This window comes from Callorhinus ursinus, unplaced genomic scaffold, assembly GCF_003265705.2.
Source record: "Callorhinus ursinus isolate GAN/ISIS: 27379988/994484 unplaced genomic scaffold, GSC_fseal_2.0 scaffold25, whole genome shotgun sequence".
NCBI lineage: Eukaryota > Metazoa > Chordata > Mammalia > Carnivora > Otariidae > Callorhinus > Callorhinus ursinus.
The window spans coordinates 25,649,445-25,670,411 of record NW_027397087.1 but is presented as its reverse complement, the minus strand read 5'-3'; the positions used below and the strand labels follow the sequence as shown (position 1 = coordinate 25,670,411).

The 20,967-nt window shown below is 38.4% G+C and overlaps 1 pseudogene; it reads left to right on the top strand.

Annotated features, from left to right (window-relative positions):
• Positions 1 to 19,264: 19,264 nt before the first annotated feature.
• Positions 19,265 to 19,945, top strand: LOC112833208 (large ribosomal subunit protein eL20 pseudogene; annotated as a pseudogene).
• The last annotated feature ends 1,022 nt before the right edge of the window (positions 19,946 to 20,967 follow it).

Below are 20,967 nucleotides of genomic sequence, written 5' to 3'. Positions count from 1 at the left end.
CAAACCAATTCCTCCACATGGTATCCCTTGGCATAATTGAAAACAGCTGTCGTCACTTCTTGACCCCCCCCCCCACTCCAGCTCCCTTTCCCATATTTTAAGCTAAATATTCCCATTAAATTGAATCATTCCTCACATGACTGGGCTTGAGTTTCTTGCCACTGCCTTGAGCAAGTTATAGCTTCTTGTTCTAGGCATAACTTCTAGAAGTGAAAGCAATATTCATGTAAAGGGTGGTTGTCAGGGGTGGGTTCTGCAGAGTATAATGGGTGTAAATGAGCCCTAAGTCACATTATCTTTTCTGGCAGTTATATTAAGTTGATGATTGGATTTATTGTTAACCACATGTCTTAAGTTTTTCTTTTTTGACAGGATAAACCTATACATCTATAATTATTTTTTACATCTGGATTTTTTTCTGAACTAAAAGTAAAGACCCTTCTGTTTATCATAGCTAAGTACCATCTTATTAAATCACTGCAGCTCATTATTCTAGCTCTCAAAGACCTTGTTTGGCTTCATCCACATTGCACTTTGCTATTGGATCCACAGAAATAGCTTTCTTTGCTTATAGTTTGAGTTTATTTAGGGAAACCCTGGATTGCTGCAAGATGATGTCTTAACTTGGGCTGCTATAACAAAAATACCTTAGACTAGGTGGCTTATAAACAATAGAAATTTATTTCTCACAGTTCTCGAGGCTGGAAGTCCCAAGATCTAGGTGCCAGCATGGTTAGGTTTTGGCGAAGCCCTCTTCTGGGTTGCAGTTTGCTGATTTGTCATTCTATTCTCACATGATGGAGAACAGAGAGGGAAGCAAGCCCTCTCATGACTCTTACAAGGGCACTAATACCATTCATAAAGACTTTACTCTCATGACCTCATCTAATCCTAGTTACCTACCAAAGGCCCCGCATCCTAATACCATACATGTGGGAGAGTAAGCTTTTAACATATGAATTTTGGGAGACACAGACATTCAGTTCACAACAGATGAGACTGATAGAGCATTTACTAGAAAGGAGAAGGAAGAGTCTGGGTGAGCAGGGTATCTGGGTGGTTCAGTTGGTTAAGTGTGAGACTTGGTTTTCTGCTCAGATTGTGATCCCGGGGTCATGAGATAGAGCCCCATGTCAGGCTCTGCGCTAGCTGTGGAACCTGCTTAAGATTTTCTCTTTCCCTCTCCCTCTGCCCCTCCCTACTCCCTCTCTAAAAAAAAAAAAAAAAAAAAAAAAAAGTCTGAGTGAGCAGAGTTGTTCATAGTGGCAGAGTTATATTCCAGATTCAATTAGAGTGAAATGGGAACAGAGAAATAGGTAAACAACAGACTCAGCGACCATGAGCACAAATTTGGAGACATCATGAAAATTTGAAAATAACCTAGCTACTCTTATGGAATGCAGTCATAAGCATGGTATGTATGTATGTATTTGAGAACGTGTGTGCACGAGCAAGTGTGTGTTGGGGGGATGGGGAGTGGGGAGGGTCAGAGGCAGAGGGAGAGGAAGAGGGAGAGAGAGAAGCCTAAACAGACTCCCTGCTGGGTGCAGAGCCCAATGCAGGGCTTGATCCTATGACCCTGATATCATGACCTGAACTGAAATCGAGTTGGATACTTAACTGACTGATCCACTCAGGTACCCCACAGCATGGAGTTTAAATGGCCATCTAGCAGTTATGAAAATACTCACCATTCTCCCTGGAGGGGTTGTTATTGGAATCAAATGGGATCATATGGGAAAGGGCTTAGCACAAAGCTAGAAACTTAGTAGGGAATCCATAAAAGTGTGTCTAGTGGACATGTGTCCTCCTTGGGTACTTCTGCATCTTGACTTTGGTTTTTGTGTTTTTTCTCTTTGGTAATTTTCTCGTAGGTGATTTCATCCAACCCATTAGCTCTTTTTACTCCTCACATTTTCCATCTCTAGTCTATCATTTTTTTTCCTTTTTTTTTTCACTCACCACCCCCATCTCTAGTCTGTTATTTTGTGAATTAACCCTTGTTTATGCTCTCCTTACTCTTCATGATTTTATAGTCTTTGATTATTCCCCCATTCCTTCTCCATCTTTCCAGGTTGACCCTCCAATTTTTAGTCCACCAAATACCCTATCCTGTTCCTCACTCCAGTGCCCCTCCTAGGATTTACTCTAGCTCTCTGCTTTACTTGAAGAAGGACTTCTTGTTGAGTTTGGCACATGTTTCCCTAGTGCACCTGTGCATCTTCCCTGGCTTCCTAGTAGTCTGAGACTTCGTTTCTTCATCTGTATAGCGGGAAATGAAGCCAATAATATCACAAGAGAAGGTGGTAATATCTGAGTGAATTGATGAATACAAATTGCCTAATGCAGAGTGAGGCATGGAGGAGTCACTCAGAGATGTCATGGTTGAAGCCATCACATTCTTAATTAAATTTCCTTTTAAAATTTGACTTAGAAGCAATTAGTATGATATATGTAGGCTTCCCTTAAACTCACACTCAATTTCCATTGAGGAACACAAGAATAATTTTTCTGTTAACAGGTTGACTCAGTTTAGCCTCATGGTAACATGCTTTTGTTGCTTGTGTGGAAAACTGTGAGGGAAAAAGCCCTGATGAAGTCATTCACTCTCTCCTACTCTAAACCATGAAACCATTACTTTGGAAGTTGACAGCTGGGAGCAGGACTTATGGATTCCATGAGCTGTATGGGAGCATACCTCTAAAACATGTTGACCTTTATGTCACCTCTGACTCTACCATTAACAAGAGTGATGATGATAAATTCCATTTTTGAATCACTTACTATGTGCCAGGTACTGTACTAGGTCCTGGTGTCAAAAGGATAAACAAGACAGTTATAGATTAGAGATAGTCTACATAGAACTCCTACCCTAATTAACTGAGACGTGGTAGATTTTCAATAAATATTTGAAGGAAAAGAATAAGTGATGCTCAGAGAGTTTAATTGACCTTCAACAAGGTCTTTTGGATTCTTGAAAAAATAATACCTTTCTGTGAGGCTGAAAATTCACCTCCATACCAAATTTAGCTCCTACGAGAGGGATGTGACTCTTGAGATTCTATTGCATTTGGGGTCTATTCAGTTCAAAGAAGCCTACATGAGCCTGACTGGGTTCCTTCCTCATTAGTCCCTTCAGACTTCTTGGTGGCCCACACTGTTCCACGGAGCATATCTCTAAAGCTGGCAAAGTGTGTTACAGAGAAGAGATAGCTGAGGCAGTAGGGCTTTTAGGTCCTCTGGATAATTTTTCTTAACTGTAAGTGCCAGCCAGAACTTAGAAAGACCCTGCTTTTATCCTTTAGTTTCTTTCTTCCCCCAGTTATTGGCTTTTAATAAATAGATCTTAATTGTTAAACAAACTGTTTTTAAATTGCTTTGAAAACATGGTTGTCATTGACAAAGGTCTTTCTTCTTTGTTGGAATACCAGTACTACTGCTGTAGTCACGCTGTGTGTGTGCATGCGTGTGTGTGTGTGTGTGTTGTACATGAAGTGCAGTATATTTGGTAAACATTCTTGATTAGCTTAATTGATGCTTGCATAGTTCTTTGTGGCTTTAATTTCAGTTTTAAATGACATTTGGTGGCAGATACATTAACTCTGCCTCTTAGTATCCATTTGTTATATTACCTGTTTTACTACACCTGAAGGCCTTTGGGTCCTAAGGAAGTTAAAAGTGAGCAACTTTAATTCGTAAGCCTTCCACATTAGAAGGATCATCCCCAATGTTTCTGAATTACTTAAGGATGTGAAAAATATCTTTATTTTCTATTTGATGACACTTCTAGGTAATGTGAGGAATTATAGAATAATACCTTAGCTTGGAGAGGATTTTACTCCAAAATAAAATCAAGTCAGATTCTCAGCTGTTGCCTGTTAAGTGCCAGTTTGACATTTGAAATGATCTGAACTTCATGATTTGGAGAACCCCACAACCAGCAGCTATAACTTTCATCCACTCAAAACCCATTTGGCCATGACTGATAAAGGAGCTCATTTTGTTTGGGAGGATTGAATTGGAGCAATTGGGGATGAAAACGTAAGACCTAATGATGGAGTATCTGCTGTGCAACTTCAAGATCCAAATTTGTGTTCACTTTAAAATAAACACTCTTGTGCCTCTTTTTCTTAGGAAATTTAGAATGGAATAAAAGTAAACTAATGTAGAGAAATGGTAGAAGTAGACTTACAAGTATTCTTTTGGTCTTAGGAGGTCACATTGTATACTGGACAACCATAGTGTGCTGAGCTGAGTCCTGGCTCTGTCCTCCATGGCAGTATGACCTTGGGCACGTTGTTCAACACTTTTTGGTTTCGGTTTCCTCAATTATACAAAGAAGCTGGAAAATAGTGCCTTTCTCAGAACGCTGGTATGATGATTAAGTGGGCTTCCCTATGTAATGGGTTAACATGCAGAAAGCACTGGTTGGGACTCGCTCTTAGGAAAACCTTGTTGGGAAGTGGATTACTATGAAGCTTATGGAACTTAAATGTTAGGACTCCTCACTTGCACACACACTTTTTAAATAAACATTTTCTTTTGTACCTAATTTTGTATTTATTATTGTTATGTTTTCTTAAACAAAGCCTCCCAAATTACATGATTCCATGAAGCCTGGATTCTCCCTTGTCAAGCCTTCTACATAAGTTTGGTCCATTATTCCTTCTGCTTGGGTGCAGACTCCAGAATTCATTAATTAAAAAAATGCTTTGAATGACGAAAAACAAGACACTGTTTTTTTTTAAAGTATTTGCATGATATGTGTTACGATAGAGGTCTCTCAGGTAGGACTTATCCAGAGGGAGAAGAATTAATTTGTCTCACATATATTAAACAATGGATTTATTTCTGCTAAGGAATGCAAGGGTGTAGAAACTTTCCTGGTGAGATTTACTGATTTGCAGACTGATCTACTGATGACTGTCACTTGGTATTAGAACAATAAACCTGAAATAAGATACATAGTCCTTTTTGAATGCCTCTGATCAGAACCTCGGTTCATGAACATTTTATTGTATTTGCTTAAGTTGGTAAGTTTATTTTTTGAAGTCATGGCTGTCTGTCTGTTGGACTTAGAAAGCTATGTGTTATCCTTAAGGATAAGAGAGGTATGGACCATTCTAACTGGGATGAAAGGGAAAAATGTTCTGACAGAGATGTCCAGAGGTTGTGGGTAAAAGTAAGAGAGACATAGTATGCAAGCAGAACATGACTATTTCTTCCCAAAGTATGTGGACTTTTCTTGGAGGAAAGAGTTCAGTTAATGAGGCATTAACTGAGAGAAGCTTTTTATTGAAAGTACAGTTCATGCCAAAGGGGGCATTCTGATAAAGGACATACACACACACTCATTCACAGATTGAGAGAGGTTAAGTTAGTGGAGGCTGAGAGAGGTATACCCTGAAAGACTGAGCAGTTTGAAATGGATTTGAGGAAAAAAAAATAGAGTGCTTTCTCTCAGATGAAAGCAACCAAAGCTGAGGCTGATTTTAAAAGAAAAGGAAAATAAAACATATTTCACTTGGTTCAGAGACTAATTTTGCTAAGCTGAAAAAGCAGTTAGAGGAGTAGTTCTGCTTCTGATTGCCGTCAGAAGAAGGTAGGAGGAGCTCAGTGAGAGATGGGCAGGTGACAGAACCACCAGTGGGTGACCTTCCATGGGTGGCCCAAGTGGTGGAGGCAGCTTGCCTTGGGAAGGGCCAAAGCAGGACTTGACTAGGAATGTGTGTGTGGGCAGGGAGGTTATCGATGCTGGACTTGCCAAGGCTGACAAGGCCATGAGCCTGTATAAAAGAAAGACATATTCAAGATAACGGATTACATTACTTGAGAATTCAGTAAGTGTTCTAATGCTTTGTGGTTTCTTCCTTTCAGTGATTCATATTATTTATTAGTTACTTAGTGTTATTAACCCATGGTATGTTTACATTTTATTGGCAACAGTAAATACTGTGACTCTTTTTTTTTTACTGGTGATAAAGTTCGCATTTATCCTGTAGTAATAAGGTTTTCTGCTAAAGTTACATTCACTTAGAATTGCTTGGTAATAGTGAACGCTGAGAGATAGTGAGGTAAAACTCTTAGCTGGGAGAAAAACCTTATTATTTTATTGATAGTACAGGTGATGGTGAATGGGTGCTACTGGCTTTTTGCTGATGATGGTATGAAATCTCTTAAGGTTTCGCTCCATTTTCAATTCCATAATTATTTACTGAGGGCATCCAGCGATGGGTTGGAGTGGCTTTTACAACCTCCAAGAACTGACTATATGCATCTCTTCCCAACACTGCTTTCAGTGACATCATCTTGGTTGCTTGAAATTCACCACATTGGGAGTATTTACACGATGGAAACTGGCAATCACTATGAATCAGATTTTCCCCACCCCTGAAGAGTCGGTTGTTAAATGTTTTCCAGCATACGCACATCCCTTGTGCATGGCATTGGGCTAAGCACTATAGGGGATTTAAAATGTGAGTGAGATAACATCCCAGTCCTTAAGGATCTTATAATTTGTTAGAAGGAATTGAGGATGATGACAATAAGTACTTACTGATTGCTTACTATACCATTAGAACTTCACAGGTATTTGTCCATTTAATCATTATAAAAATTGGGGGTGGGGTTGAGCAAATTAATCCCATCAATTTACTATGGAGAGCAGTGTTTTATCCTAAATGTATGTGTTTGCAATGTTAAAATTGCCCCTCTTATCACACCTTCACCAATTCTATCCTAGTATTTTGTGAACAAGCTCATGTTTATGCTATCTCTGTTCTTTATGACTTTCATTTTCCATCTTCTCAGACTATAGTTCTCAAGATCTTTAGTTCACCAGGCTCCCTGTCCTCTCCCACACCCCAGACTCCCTTCTCAGGACTGTCTCCAGCTCTCTGCTTTCATATGTGTGTGTGTATGTATGGATGTATGTATGTATGTTTTTATTTTAATTCCAGGTAGTTAACATACAGTGTTATATTAGTTTCAGGTATACAATGTAGTGATTCAGCACTTCCAATACATCACCCGGTGCTCATCACGACAAGTGCCCTTCTTAATTCCCATCACTTATTTAACCCTTCCCCTCACCTACCTCCCCTCTGGTAACCCTCAATTTGTTCTCTATAGTTAAGAGTCTCTTTCTTAGTTTGCCTCTCTCTCTCATTTTTTCCCCTTTGCTTATTTATTTTGCTTCTTAAATTCCACACAGGAGTGAAATCATACGGTGTTTCTCTTTCTCTGACTGACATACTTCACTTAGCATTATACTCTCTAGCTCCATCCATGTCATTGCAAATGGCAAGATTTCATTCTTTTTTTCTGGCTGAATGATATTCTATTGTATATATATACTACATCTTCTTTATCCATTCATCATTCAATGGACACTTGGTCTGTTTCCATATTTTAGTTATTGTAAATAATGCTGCTATAAACAGGGATGCGTGTATCCCTTTGAATTAGTGTTCTTGTCTTTGGGTAAATACCCAGTAGTGCAATTGCTGGATCATAAGTTGTTGTATTTTTAACTTTTTTTAGGACCCTCCATACTGTTTTCCATAGTGGCTGTACCAGTTTGCATTCCCACCAACAGTGCACAAGTGTTCCTTTTTCTCCATATCCTTGCCAACAGGTAACACTGTTATTTCTTGTGTTTTTGATTTTAGCCATTCTGACATGTGTGAGGTGATAGCTCATTGTAGTTTTGATTTGCACTTCCCTGATGATGAGTGATGTTGAGCATCTTTTCATGTGTCTGTTGGCTGTTTGAATGTCTTCTTTAGAGAAATGTCTGTTCATGTCTTCTGCCCATTTTCTAAGTGGATTATTTGTTTTTTTTGGGTGTTGAGTTTTATAAATTCTTTATATATTTTGGATACTATCCCTTTATTAGATATGTCATTTGCAAATATCTTCTCCCATTTTGAAGGCTGTCCTTTAGTCGTGTTGATTGTTTCCTTTGCTGTACAGAAGCTTTTTATTTTGATGTGTCTTTAATAGTTTATTTTTGCTTTTGTTAGGAAAACATCTTGCTTCAGAAGACGTATCTAGAAAGAAGTTGCTATGGCTGATGTCAAAGAAGTTCCTGCCTATGTTCTCTTTTAGGATTTTTATGGTTTCAGGTCTCACATTTAGGTTTTTAATCCCTTTTGAATTTATTTTTGTGTGTGGTGTAAGAAAGTGGTCAAGTTTCATTCTTTTGCATGTTGCTGTCCAGTTTTCCCAACACCATTTGTTGAAGAGATTTTTCCCGCTGGATATTCTTTCCTGCTTTGTCAAAGATTAAATCATATAATTGTGGATTTATTTCTGGATTTTCTATTGTGTTTCAGTGATCTATGTGTCTGTTTTGACCCAGTATCTTACTGTTTTGATTGCTACAGCTTTGTAATATAACTTGAAGTCCCAGAATTGTGATGCCTCCAGCTTTGCTTTTCTTTTTCAAGATTGCTTTGGCTATTCAAGGTCTTTTGTGGTTCCACACAAATTTTAGTATTGTTTATTCTAGTGCTGTGAAAAATGCTATTGGTATTTTGATAGGGATCGCATTAAATTTGTAGATTGCCTTGGATTGTATAGACATTTTAAGAATATTTGTTCTTCTATCCCATGAGCATGGAGTGTCTTTCCATTTCTTTGTGTTGTCTTCTATTCCATTCATCAATGTTTTATAGTTTTCAGGATACAAGTCTTTCACCTCTTTGGTTAAGTTTATTCCTAGGTATCTTATTATTTTGGGCACAATTGTAAATGGGATTGTCTTCTTAATTTCTCTTTCTGCTGCTTCATTATTGGTATATAGAAATGCAGCAAATTTCTGTACATTGATTTTGGATCCTGCAACTTTGCTGAATTTGTTGATCCGTTCTAGCAGTTTTTTGGTGGATTCTGTTGGGTTTTCTATATAGAGTATCATGTCATCTGCAAATAGTGAAAATTTTACTTCTTCTTTACCAATTTGGATGCCTTTTATTTCTTTTCATTGTCTGATTGCTGTGGCTAGGACTTTCAGTACTGTGTTGCATAAAAGTGGTGAGAGTGGACATCCTTGCCTTGTTCCTGACCTTAGGAGAAGAGCTCTCAGTTTTTCCCTATTAAAGGTGATATTTGCTCTGGGTTTTTCATATATGGCCTTTATTATGTTGAGGTATATTCTCTTTAAACCTACTTTGTTGAGAGTTTTTATCATGAATGAATGTTATACTTTGTCACATGCTTTTTCTGTCTGTTGACATGGCCATATGGTTCTTAACCTTTTGCTTATTGATGTGGTATATCACATTGATTTTGTGAATATTGAACCACCCTTGCATCCCGGGAATAAATCCCATTTGATTGTGGTGAGTGATTTTTCTTAATGTTTTGTTGGATTCAGTTTGCTAGTGTTTTGTTGAGAATTTTTGCATCTATGTTCATCAGAGATATTGGTCTGTAGTTCTCTTTTTTAGTGGTGTGTTTATCTGGTTTTGGTTTCAGGGTAATGCTGACCTCATTTCCCTTCCTTTTCTATTTTCTGGAATAGTTTAAGAAGAATAGGTATTAACTGTTCTTTAAATGTTTGGTAGAATTTGCCCGTAAAGCCATCTGGTCCTGGACTTTTGTTTTTGGGAGTTTTTTGATTACTGATTCAACTTCTTTGCTTGGCTATTGGTCTGTTCAAATTTTCTATTTCTTCCTGATTCAGTTTTGGTAGTTTATATGTTTCTTGGAATTTATCCATTTCTTCTACGTTGTCCAATTTGTTGGCATATAGTTTTTTCATAATATTCTCTTATGATTGTATTTCTGTGGTGTTGGTTGTTATTTCTCCTCTCTTATTTGTGATTTTTATTTATTTGAGTCCTTTGTCTTTTTTTTTTTTCTTTATAAGTCTGAGCTCTCTGCCTTTCTTGAAGAAATTCTTGTTGGGATTGGTTAGTGACACCATAGTTCCTCTGCTCATTTTGAGATTGTTGTTTTGAGGTGCTAACATGACATTCATATCTTTCCTTATTCATAAAGCATCTTTAAGATGCTTCCTCAAGAAGGAAGGCCAGGAGGTATTAATGGTCATCATATCTTTGGCAAAAAGATTTTCAGAAAAAGCCTTTAGAAATGCTTCACATTCTTGTTGCATCCAAAGTCCAGAACAAAGGGCTTTGGGGAAATGATTTTCACCCAGGCTGTCTAGTTGAGAAGGGTCGACAAAGTCAGTATTTGTCTAGCCTTTACTTTGAAATGTGGCTGAACAAGCCACTAGGAGGAGTTCTTTGCGTGTGTAAATCTGAATTCTTCTTCCACTGTTTGCTGTAGGTTCAGACAAAACCAGGTTTGGAGATGGAACTGCTGCTTCAAGCCTTCATATTATTCAATAGACCAAGAAATTTATAAGTACGATATTTTATTCATCTGAGGTGGAAATATAGCTTCTGGGAATGGATCAGGATTCTAGCTAAGAAAACTTATTTTAAAACCTCAACTTGATCCACCAACTTCCTTGGTCAGAAAGGAAGTGTGGTCAGCAAGCAGGTGTTTGGTTTGAATTGGGAAAGGAAGAGCCTAGCCTTTGCTTTAGAATATTAAGTGATAGCTAATTCTTTTCTTTCCTTCAAGCTTCCTCCTTCAATTAGTATAAATATGTTAATGGAATACTATTTCGCTAATAGACAACACTGATAGTAACAGGGGTGGGACTGAACCTAATGGTTTCTTTAACATGTTTAATTTCTGATGTTGCTGTTAAATGTTGAGGAAAATTAGTTACATTTAGAACCATCTGTTTCCAAAACTGGTTAAAATGTGGATTGCCTCCTGACTAGCCATTTTATGGCTTATGATAATAGTTGTGGGATGAAATGATTGTTTTTATTCCCTTTCTTTGTTTTCTGCTATGAATACTCATACATTTTTCTTCTAGGGAACTGGGATTAAAAATGTCAAAGGACATTCTTCAGGTGTCTTGGTCATCATGGATGTAAAAAGGAATCTCAATTCTTACTTTCCTCTTCCAACCCAATATAACTTATCTTCATTTTGTTTTTTAATTTTTTTTAAGTAGGCTCTATGCCCAACATGGGCCTTTCAATCAGGAGTTGTATATTCTCCCAACTGAGCCAATTCAGTGCCCCACTTTATCTTTAATTTAGATACAGTTATAGATTGGAAACCATAGTTATGACATGTGTTACATCTTTAATAGTGGTAAATATTGCATGATCAATAAATGGTTGAAGAAGGAATTTGGAGGATTTTAATATGTGTTGCCTTAGACATTTTATTTCCTGGGTTGTTGCTATTGAGGTGCTGGGAAAAGGTGGGGACATGGAGAGAATCCCTTAAGTGTATGTATGCCTTTTACAAGAAGGAAAAACCAAGTTTTAAATCTGGCAACCAAATAATTTGGTCAGTGTTTTCCTCTTTTTTTTTTTTTTGTCTTCCACTCTTTCTACAGAGTGGCCATGAAACTTATATGTGACTGTGCATACCTTTTAATGAACAGGTCAGAATTCTGGCAAGGCCACCTGGAGTACTTGTTAGGATATTTAAAATGGTCACATAATGTGTTTCTTTAAGAAAAAAAAAAGTCTACCACTTTAGGTTGTGGGTGGTACTTTTTTTTGAGTGGTTCCTGAGAACCTCATACAGTTTCCTAATCTTGGATTACTCTCTGACATGTTCTTATAGAAAAATCAGACTCAAATCCTTTTTCTATCTCAAAGTGATACGGATATTCAAACCTGCCCCAACAATGAAGCAGTTGACAACTCTGCTCACAGCACTCATATAATGGAGGAAGACTTATCTACTTTACTTGTTGCTTATCTGCATAAGGAATATGGTTTCTACTTGATAACATAAAACAAGTTTAAAAAAAACATTTTTGGAAGATGATGTTTTAAGAGGGGAAAAAAAAAGGAGGAAAGAGAGGGAGAGATTTTGAAACCAAAAATCAGTTCTTTATTGCAACTATATTGAAAATTTTGTTTTCCCACAAATTAAGAATTAAAATAACCCAAATGTGCAACGAAATAAAAAAATAAAAACCATGTTACAGAGTGATCCTAACTTCCAGATGTGTAACGGAACAAAACATTACAGGTATGCCAAACTAATTGTATAGTAGAAGTAAAATTGCCCTCCCTGTATGTCACTAAGAGTGGCAATAGCTGAGATACTGGTTTGAGGTTGGATGTTACAGGAAGCTTCGGATGCTCAATTAGTGGGTTAATCCTCCTGAGGGTAGAACAGTTCTTCTCTTACTGCCTGTGTTAGTTGGTAAGGGAAGAACTGGTTATCTTCTGAAACCATTTGTTTGATCTATTGAATAGGGGTGGGGGAGAGCTAAAATGTTGGCCTTTTAAAATTATGAAATTTGGCTAATTGGTGGAGAAATTCTCTTTTTAATATCCAGGTGGGCAATCACTCATATTGTTTCTATAAAATGAATTTTGAAATAGGTTTGACAGTTTGTTCATTACTCCTGCATGACAGTAATTTCTAAATGACATTTTGCTTCTATTAGGGCAGTAGAATTGATTGCAGAATTTTTAAATGGTAGCTTTTTATGGTACAGTTTAGGAAATACCTTAATTAGGCCTCTGTGAAATAAAATGGCCCATGCTTAAACTATGTGGAATCCTCAATGAAAGTTCAGTAGAGAGAAATTTTGATTGCTGTAGTTGAGTGTAACAGCAGAGCCATATCACCAACTGCCTATGGAATCTGTAATAAAACAGGCAGGAGCTGCTTCAAAGAGAATTGATGCGATTAGCTTCACCTATATTCTGTTGGCACTCTCTGAATTACCTCCTGACCCTCTCTCTCTTCACCTTTCTCCTGTTCATAGCCCTTGCATAACAAATAGTCATTTATTCATGCCTTTATGTATAAGGACTTTTGGTTGGAATTTTAACAGTATTTTTTTTTTCCTGCTTAAAAAAAAGAATGTGGATATGAGAAAAAGAGAAAGACATTAGGAACTAAATGTTTTTCTCCCCTGGAATATCTGTTTTATACAAGGAGAATTTACAGTGTAGGAGGGAATATGACAACATTACATGTTTTTTTGCTGCTTTTCTCTGACAGGCAAGTCATTTGCTGCAGGTGACTAGAGGTATATAGGTTATTTGACTAGAAACAGCTGATAATATGGACACGAATGATTATGACAATTAGTGACCAAAAGAATTCATTTTCCCACCACGAAAAAGTTAGATAACAAAGATCTTTGACATTATCTTGTGTTACTAAAACACATTATCATTCTTGCTGGATGTTTATCATTTATTTTTTCATTCATTTATTCACTCTATAAATATTTTGTCCCTACTAAGGGCCAGCTCTGTATATGGCACTGGAGATAGAGTAATGAATCAGTCAGACATAGAGCTTACAGATACTGAAAATTACTTTAATAATGAGTTATAATGTTGATGAAATTTTGGGGGAGAAGTACAGGGTGCTGTACTTCTTATCTGTTACAAATAAGGATGATCATATTATAGTCTAGAGGGGCACGTGGGTAGCTTAGTCAGTTAAGCATCTGCCTTCGGCTCATGTCATGATCCCAGGGTCCTGGGGTGGAGCTCCGTGTTGGGCTCCCTGCAGAGCAGGGAGCCTGCTTCTCTCTTTCCCTCTGCCCCTCTCCCTGCTTCATGCTTGCTCGTATGCTCACACGTGATCTCTCTCTCAAATAAAATCTTTTAAGAAAAAGATTATAGTCTAGAAACTGCATTTAGTCTTGATTAATAGTTAAAAAATACATAGATTAACAGGTATAATGAAATAGCATTTCTAGAAAGACGTTTGTAGTGAAATGTACCTGTGTGTCCTGCGAATAAATGGTAAGCAAATGTGGTAGTCCCTATAGAATAGAACAATAAGAAGATTATTGAGCATCCATTTTATTTAAAGTGTAGCCATCTCCCTGGAAAGGGGATTCACATTTTTTTGCTGATTGAGCACTAGGAAATGGTGGTCTTGTGTTCTCAATAATGTTTTCCAGGGTGTTTTATGAGAATTAAGTATTCTGGGTAGCAGACACCTTCATCAGGATTTTCCCATGAGTTTACTTTTTTTTTTTTTTAAAGATTTTATTTATTTATTTGACAGAGACAGTGAGAGAAGGAACACAAGCAGGGAGAGTGGGAGAGGGAGAAGCAGGTTTCCCGCTGAGCAAGGAGCCCGATGTGGGACTCGATCCCAGGACCCTGCGATCATGACCTGAGCCGAAGGCAGACACTTAACGACTGAGCCACCCAGGCGCCCCAACCCATGAGTTTACTTTTGCAATTTATTTATTTGAACAACTTTATTTCACAGCCTTTTCCATGTGTCCCCATTATATTTTATTTTGTTGATTTTAGCATATTTAGTTCTCTCTCAGTTCTCATCCTGACATCCACAGACTTACCTCTGCTATCTTTATGTCATCTGGAAATTGGTTAAAGGTGTCTTGCCTGCCTTCATCTTGTCTGATAAAACTGCTAAACATGACAGGATCAAATGCAGAGCTGGGTGCACATACCAGAGATCTCCCTTCAGGCTGACATTGCTCCATTAGTAAGGTATTCAACTAGATTTGAATTCCCAGCACTGTGCCATCATCAATGCTGTATTAACGAGAGGACCAGTTAACTAGGGTGACGGGGAGCACAGGCTGGGAGATACTAGGATTTTTGACTGTCATGGTGTGGTAGATCAGCCACCATGAAATGAGCAGAATTGACTATTGGGTCTTAAAAGTGTTTTCTCTGTTCCAGAAGCTGCAAACTAAAGGGGTGTCATGTCATGGAAACCAGAACTTCTTTCCCAAGCTTCCGGTGTGTCCAATACCATATTTACTAGCCATTTTAATTGGGTGTCTTATAGGGACTTCAAATACATCATGACTTGGACTCTTCCCCAGAACTGTCTCCTTTGCCTTTACTATCTATCAATAGTTTTCTTCTCTATCCTGATCCATCCTCCGCATTGGTTTCAGAGTCATCTTTCTAACAAATCTAATATTGCCCCTTTTCCTTCCTTGTTCAGAATTTGTTAGTGACTCCCTCTGTATATGCAAGATAAAATCTGAACTTCTTACAAATGAAAGATTGACCATGATCTCATCTGACCTAACATATCAGCTTCATCTTTGGCTTACTGCCTTGTTAATTTACAACCACATAGAATATCTTTGTTTTCCTGAATGTATTAAGTTTCTCATTCTCTTACCTTTGCATATTTTATTTCCCCCTGGTCAGAACCCCATTTGTCTCCGTAACAACTTCTTATTCAACCTCCAGTCCTCAATTCCAGAGCCACATTCTCTGTGAAGCCTGGGGAGACTTTACAGGGAAGTTTTCGTAGACTCCCATGATTGGCTCAGGCATCCTCCCCAATGTTCAGATTAAACCATGCCTACTGCCATTTCAATGCTGACCATAGATATCAAAATTTTATCTTTCTCTTGAAGGCAGGATCCATGTCGTTCCATCTTTAAATCTCCACCTCACAGACTGTGCTTGGGGAATGAAGGACAGCTGAGTAAGACTAGAGCTAGGAAGCTATGGAAAAAAAGATTAACAGGGACTATTTGTGGGGTTGGATCCTGATAGAAAGACAGAAGGACAAATTTCCCATTTGTAAATGCTCCTGCTGCACCTCTGTTGTGGCTGGGTGTAATCCATCTTGTGGCACAGGTAGCTAGTGGTCAGCTACATCCATCCATTCTTCTCTTCTTCCTTTAATAATAGAACTGCAAAGGGTAGTGGACACATGGTTTCCCAGCCAGGGACTACATTTCTCACATTTCCTTACAAGATATAGTCATGAAGCAAAGTTCTGGCCACTTAGATGTAGGAAGAAAAAAATGTATGGCAATTTCATGTTGTGCCATTAAAAGAATGAAGCACGTTTTCCATGACATTTTCTTGCTCTCCCATTGGCTGTTCTGTAGATTTAATGGAGGGGGTTAGAGGATCCATCTGTGATGGCAAAAGAGAAACTTCTGTCTTGTCTAACCTACTGTAGTTTTGGATCTCTGTAGAGACTGGTCCTAAATAATATCTTTTTAAAGAAGTTGTGTTCATGAACTTTGTTATTTAGCAGAAACATGCCTTGTCATCTGCCTTTATATGCTCATTATATCACATTTGTTAAAAAATTATGAAAAATTTTAAACATACACAATTATAATCTTTTTATGATGAGTTTTCCATATTTCTTGGCATTTTAAAAAAAGTAATATGTTATATTTAGAGTTAATACTCCTCACTGAGCCCAATTCCTCTTTTTCACTCAAAAGCAACCTCTATTTTGGTTTTATATTTACCAATCTTATGCATACTTTTATACTTTTAACTACGTGTTTATGTGCCTCTAAATGTCTTTAGCATTTTTTTATACATTTACATGAAAGCATTTACAGAAATGCATACAGTTTTCCTAATCAATATTAGGTTTTGTGGCTTGTATATGTTGATTTATATATGGTTGGTTCAGTATTTTAACTACTATATAATATCTCATATTTTAATTACTATGTAATATTTCACTGAATGAATATTATTCAATTTAGTGATACTCTTATTGATGAATCTTGAGGATTTTTTCTGATTTTTAAGTATAATGAACAGTTGCTTCTAGAATACCCTTATACAGGTCTTTTGTGGTCACATGCAAGAGAGCTAATGGGGCAGAACTAATATTTGAAGATTTATTAACCAGTGATTTCCAGAACTGAGAAAAGATTTAAAATCAGCTAAAATTCAAGAGGTTTATGGACTTTAGAGCCCAAGTTGATAAAGTAGTTATTATTTGGAACATTTTTAGTATCATGGCCATAGGATAAGAGCTCTGGAAGGTTTTGCACAGTTGAATGCTCTGGCCTAAAAGTAATACATGGCACTGGGCGCCTGGGTGGCTCAGTTGGTTAAGCGACTGCCTTTGGCTCAGGTCATGATCCTGGAGTCCCAGGATTAAGTCCTGCATCGGGCTCCCTGCTCAGCAGGGAGTCTGCTTCTCCCTCTGACCCTCCACCCTCTCATGCTCTCTATCATTCTCTCTCTCTTAATAAATAAATAAAAATCTTAAAAAAAAGAGTAATACACGGCACTTCCTCTCAGAACTATTGGCTAGACCTAGTCACATGACCTCACTCAACCACAAAGGGCCAGGAAGTATAATCCTATTCTAGCATGTGCCCAGGAGAGGAGAGAGAGGATATTTGGTAATCAACATTAATCATTACTGTAAGCCCAAACCATATCTCTATTAAAACCACCAAATCCAAAAGCACATTTCTATTTGTTTAATTTCTATTTGACATATCTTGTCAGGATTGATAATAATAGCAAATAAGTGACATTTATTAAGTACCTGCTATAATCCCAACTCTGGGCTTTATTCTCCCTATTCATGTTCTCAGCAACCCTAGGAGGAAGGTAGTAGTATTCTTCCTACTTTGCAAATGAGGAAACTGCTAAGTAAATGAGAAAGAATGCTCAAATGAATAACTAGGTCATAGAGCTAGGATGCTGGAGAGCTGGTTGTAAACTCCAGATCTGTCTTGGACTCTTGCCCCTACATAGTCTACCTGAGTGAGTCCTTAAAGCCTCTGCTTTGGTCACCTCCTTGTCTAATAGAACCAGCAATGAAGGCCTGCCTCTGCCTTTCCTCTCAGTTTAAAGCTACTAGACTACTCTCCAGAGCAGAGTTTAGCAACATTACTCTCCCATAGTAAGCATTCAAAGCACCTCAGCTTTCTAGTCCAGAGATGAAACAGCTGTTCTCTCCAAATGGCTTATACTGAAATGTAAATGAACAAGGACATTACAAAAAAAGAAAAAGAGAAAGAAAATAGATTTAAGTTCTTGCCTTTTAAAATTTTTATCATTTCCCATCCAAGCTTACTGTTTTTGTTTAATCTTGCCATTCCTTTTCTTCTTCCTTGTATGCTCTTTTTCTTAGGGATATGCAAACTTTATTAGTCAGCTCCTCTTTCAAGCTCTGTATGCTTTTGTGTTTGAGAATTGGGAATCAGGTACTTTTACTGTTAGCCTCAGGGTGGATCTGAGCAGGAGGAAGCTTTATGAATAATCAAGGTTGACATCTCCAACGTTATTCCTTCATTATAAATATTGTTAAAGGAGCTGTGACCACCATGGGCTCCCACTGAACAGAATGTGCAGGGGGAGGCAGAGACAGCCTTTGATTTCAGCTCTTTTCTGGTTATCACTTCACTGATGACCCTGGAGTTGACAGGTCTCTTACATTTGGCTGTCTTTTTTTTTTTCCCCCAGAAAGTTTCTCTTCATTTAGCATAAATGTTTGGTCTGCAGGAAGCTGGCTGGGTTCATCTCACCAACTCCAAAGGCTAAGGACCATAGTTAATATTAGTGCTTGTGCATTGCCTTAGCCTGAATCCCTAATGAATGCTGAGATGCTTTGTGACATTAACTATTTTAGTTCCATTTGGATTATTATAGCATCATGATCTTTTTCAGGAGGAGAACAGATTATAGTGCCCAAGGTCTCTGACCCTTCTCCCTACTTGCTGAGAAAGATTAGGCTCCACAAATGTCTGAAGAGACACAAGTATTCAATCCATATCTCAACTAAGGTTCCCTCTCCCAGTGGTGCCCCACTAATCCCTGTTATTATATGTATATATTAATAATATATATGTGTACATACATATATAATTAGCCAGCCATGTTTTAGATTATTCATGTTGTCTTGACAGTGTTTTCATTTTCAAAATGGAGATGGGTGAACTTGAATTTATATCACACGAGTAAAACTTTATAAATTTCCTCCCCAGCTCCATTACCTTCTATCCACCCCCAGTAGATTCACCAAAGAGTGTTTATAGAACCTATTACATACTAAGAAATGATATGGACTCCCTTCATGTCTCAATAGCCTTGTGAGGAAGGTGATATTGCTGTTCTGATTTCCTTGAAAGATTCAGACACCTTGCCTTAGGAGTGCAGGGACTTGCTCAAAGCTACATGATAGGCATGGTTAGAAGCAGAACTAAAGTGCAGGGCCTCTACTTCAAACCCTCTACTCTTCTGCCTGCTTCATGTTTATTGGTAATATTTGCCATTCATTCATTCTGCCAACATTGTTGAAAATTTGTTTATGTCAGGCACTAGGGATTACTAAGATAACTAAAGCAGAGTTCTTAGGAGCTCAAATTCTGGTGAGGGAGAAAGCTCAGTTAACTGGTAGTAAGGGATACTAAATTACTGAGATATTTAACAGTGCAGTGGTTGAAATAGGGAACTCTGAGGGCATGGAGGAGAGCTGTTTCAGCTTGTTCTCAGGGCCTCAGGGAAGCCTTCTTGGAGGAAGTGGGAATGAGTGTGAGGTAAAAGGCAGGTCTCATAAAAAAGAGCTGACCTTTATTGGGTGGTGGTGAGAACAGAGAGTGTGCCGTGAAGCCCTTGGGCACACTGTGAGAATACAAGGTGGTGGGGCCCTTCCTGCCCATCCTCAAATGCCATAGTCCTCCCCTCTATTTTATGCAAATCTTTGCACCTAATCATGTTCTTGCCAAGTCCCATTCCTGGTACTTTGTGTCTTAGCTGAATAAGCTAAAGAAGTCTTCGGGGGAAATTATCTACTGTGGACAGATGTTCAAGAAATCCTCCTTGCAGGTGAATAACTTTGACACCTAACTGCACTATGACACCCCCCCCCCACCCCAGCAGCACCCACCGCACATACCAGAAGTACCTGGACCTGACAACTCCAGGTAACTTGGTGTTACCAAGACATGGGCAACTGGCACCATGCCCAGGCCCACTTGATCCAGATCATGAAGGTGGAGGAGATTTCAGCCAGTCGGTGCTGCTGACTGGCAGTCTAACAGTTTGATGATTCCAAGATTAAGTTCCCACTGCCCTACCAGGTCTTACCTCACCAGTACAAGCTACGCTTCACCACCAAGAGGCCCAACACCTTCTTTTAGATGCAGAGCACCCCTGTCCTCAGGTCTGCCCAAGGGGAAACAAACAAACAAAAAAAGGTGAGAGCTGCTTTTAGCTAGAGGGGAGGGGGAAGATATACCTTTCTTTTCTAGGCCCTGTTAAAACACTTCAAATACTTTCGAGTAAGCCCCCCAGAAAGTTTGATGTATGTATGTACATATGTTATTGGGATTCAAAAAGCCACATTCCCAAATGTAAAAATGCAGTCTTGTTTTGTAAGATGTGGATATAGGGAAGACAGCAGGAATAGCAGGTTTGGAGAGGAAATTCTTGAGTTTAGTTTTTGGATGTGTTGAATAGAGATGTTTTTGGAAGTTCAGGTGAAGGTACACAAGCATTTGGCTGAGGAGTGGTCATCTCAGTTCAAGAAAGAAACCAGATTGGAGATGTAAACTTAGGAATTGTCAACCTTCCGGAAGATGCAGGCAGACAGGTGAGAAGGCCAAAATATGAATCCTGAAAAATATCAGTGGTTAAAGGATAAGCAGAGAGAAGTTCCCTCAAAGGAGACTAAGAAGGACTCCCCAAAGAGGAAGGAAGAAAATAAAGGGAGTGTGGTGTCACAAAACCCTAGGGAACAACAGAGCATTTCAAGAAGAGGGAGGGTTTAATACAGTCTAACATTGGTGGCAGGCATATTGTTTTCGATGACACATTCCATTGGATTTGGCATCAGAGAAGCACTGTTAGCCTTTCTGAGAGCAGTTTCAGTGGTGTGTGTGTGTGTGTGTGTGTGTGTGTGTGTGTGTGTGAGTGAGTGAGAGACCCTCAACTGTAGGAGTAGAGGAGTGAATAGAAGGGTAGGATTGGAGATCACCTTTTATGAGTTGGCCTTTGAACAGTGGTAGAGCAATTTTTCTACTGGTTTCTCTGAAGATTAGGAGAGTAGCTGGAGAGGGATGCAGTGTTGAGGGAGGAGATTTTAAGGTTGAAGAGGGCATTAGGATGCTGATTTTGTGTGTTAGGCATTAAGGAGGAGGCAACCAGTTGAACAAGTCTCCAAGGT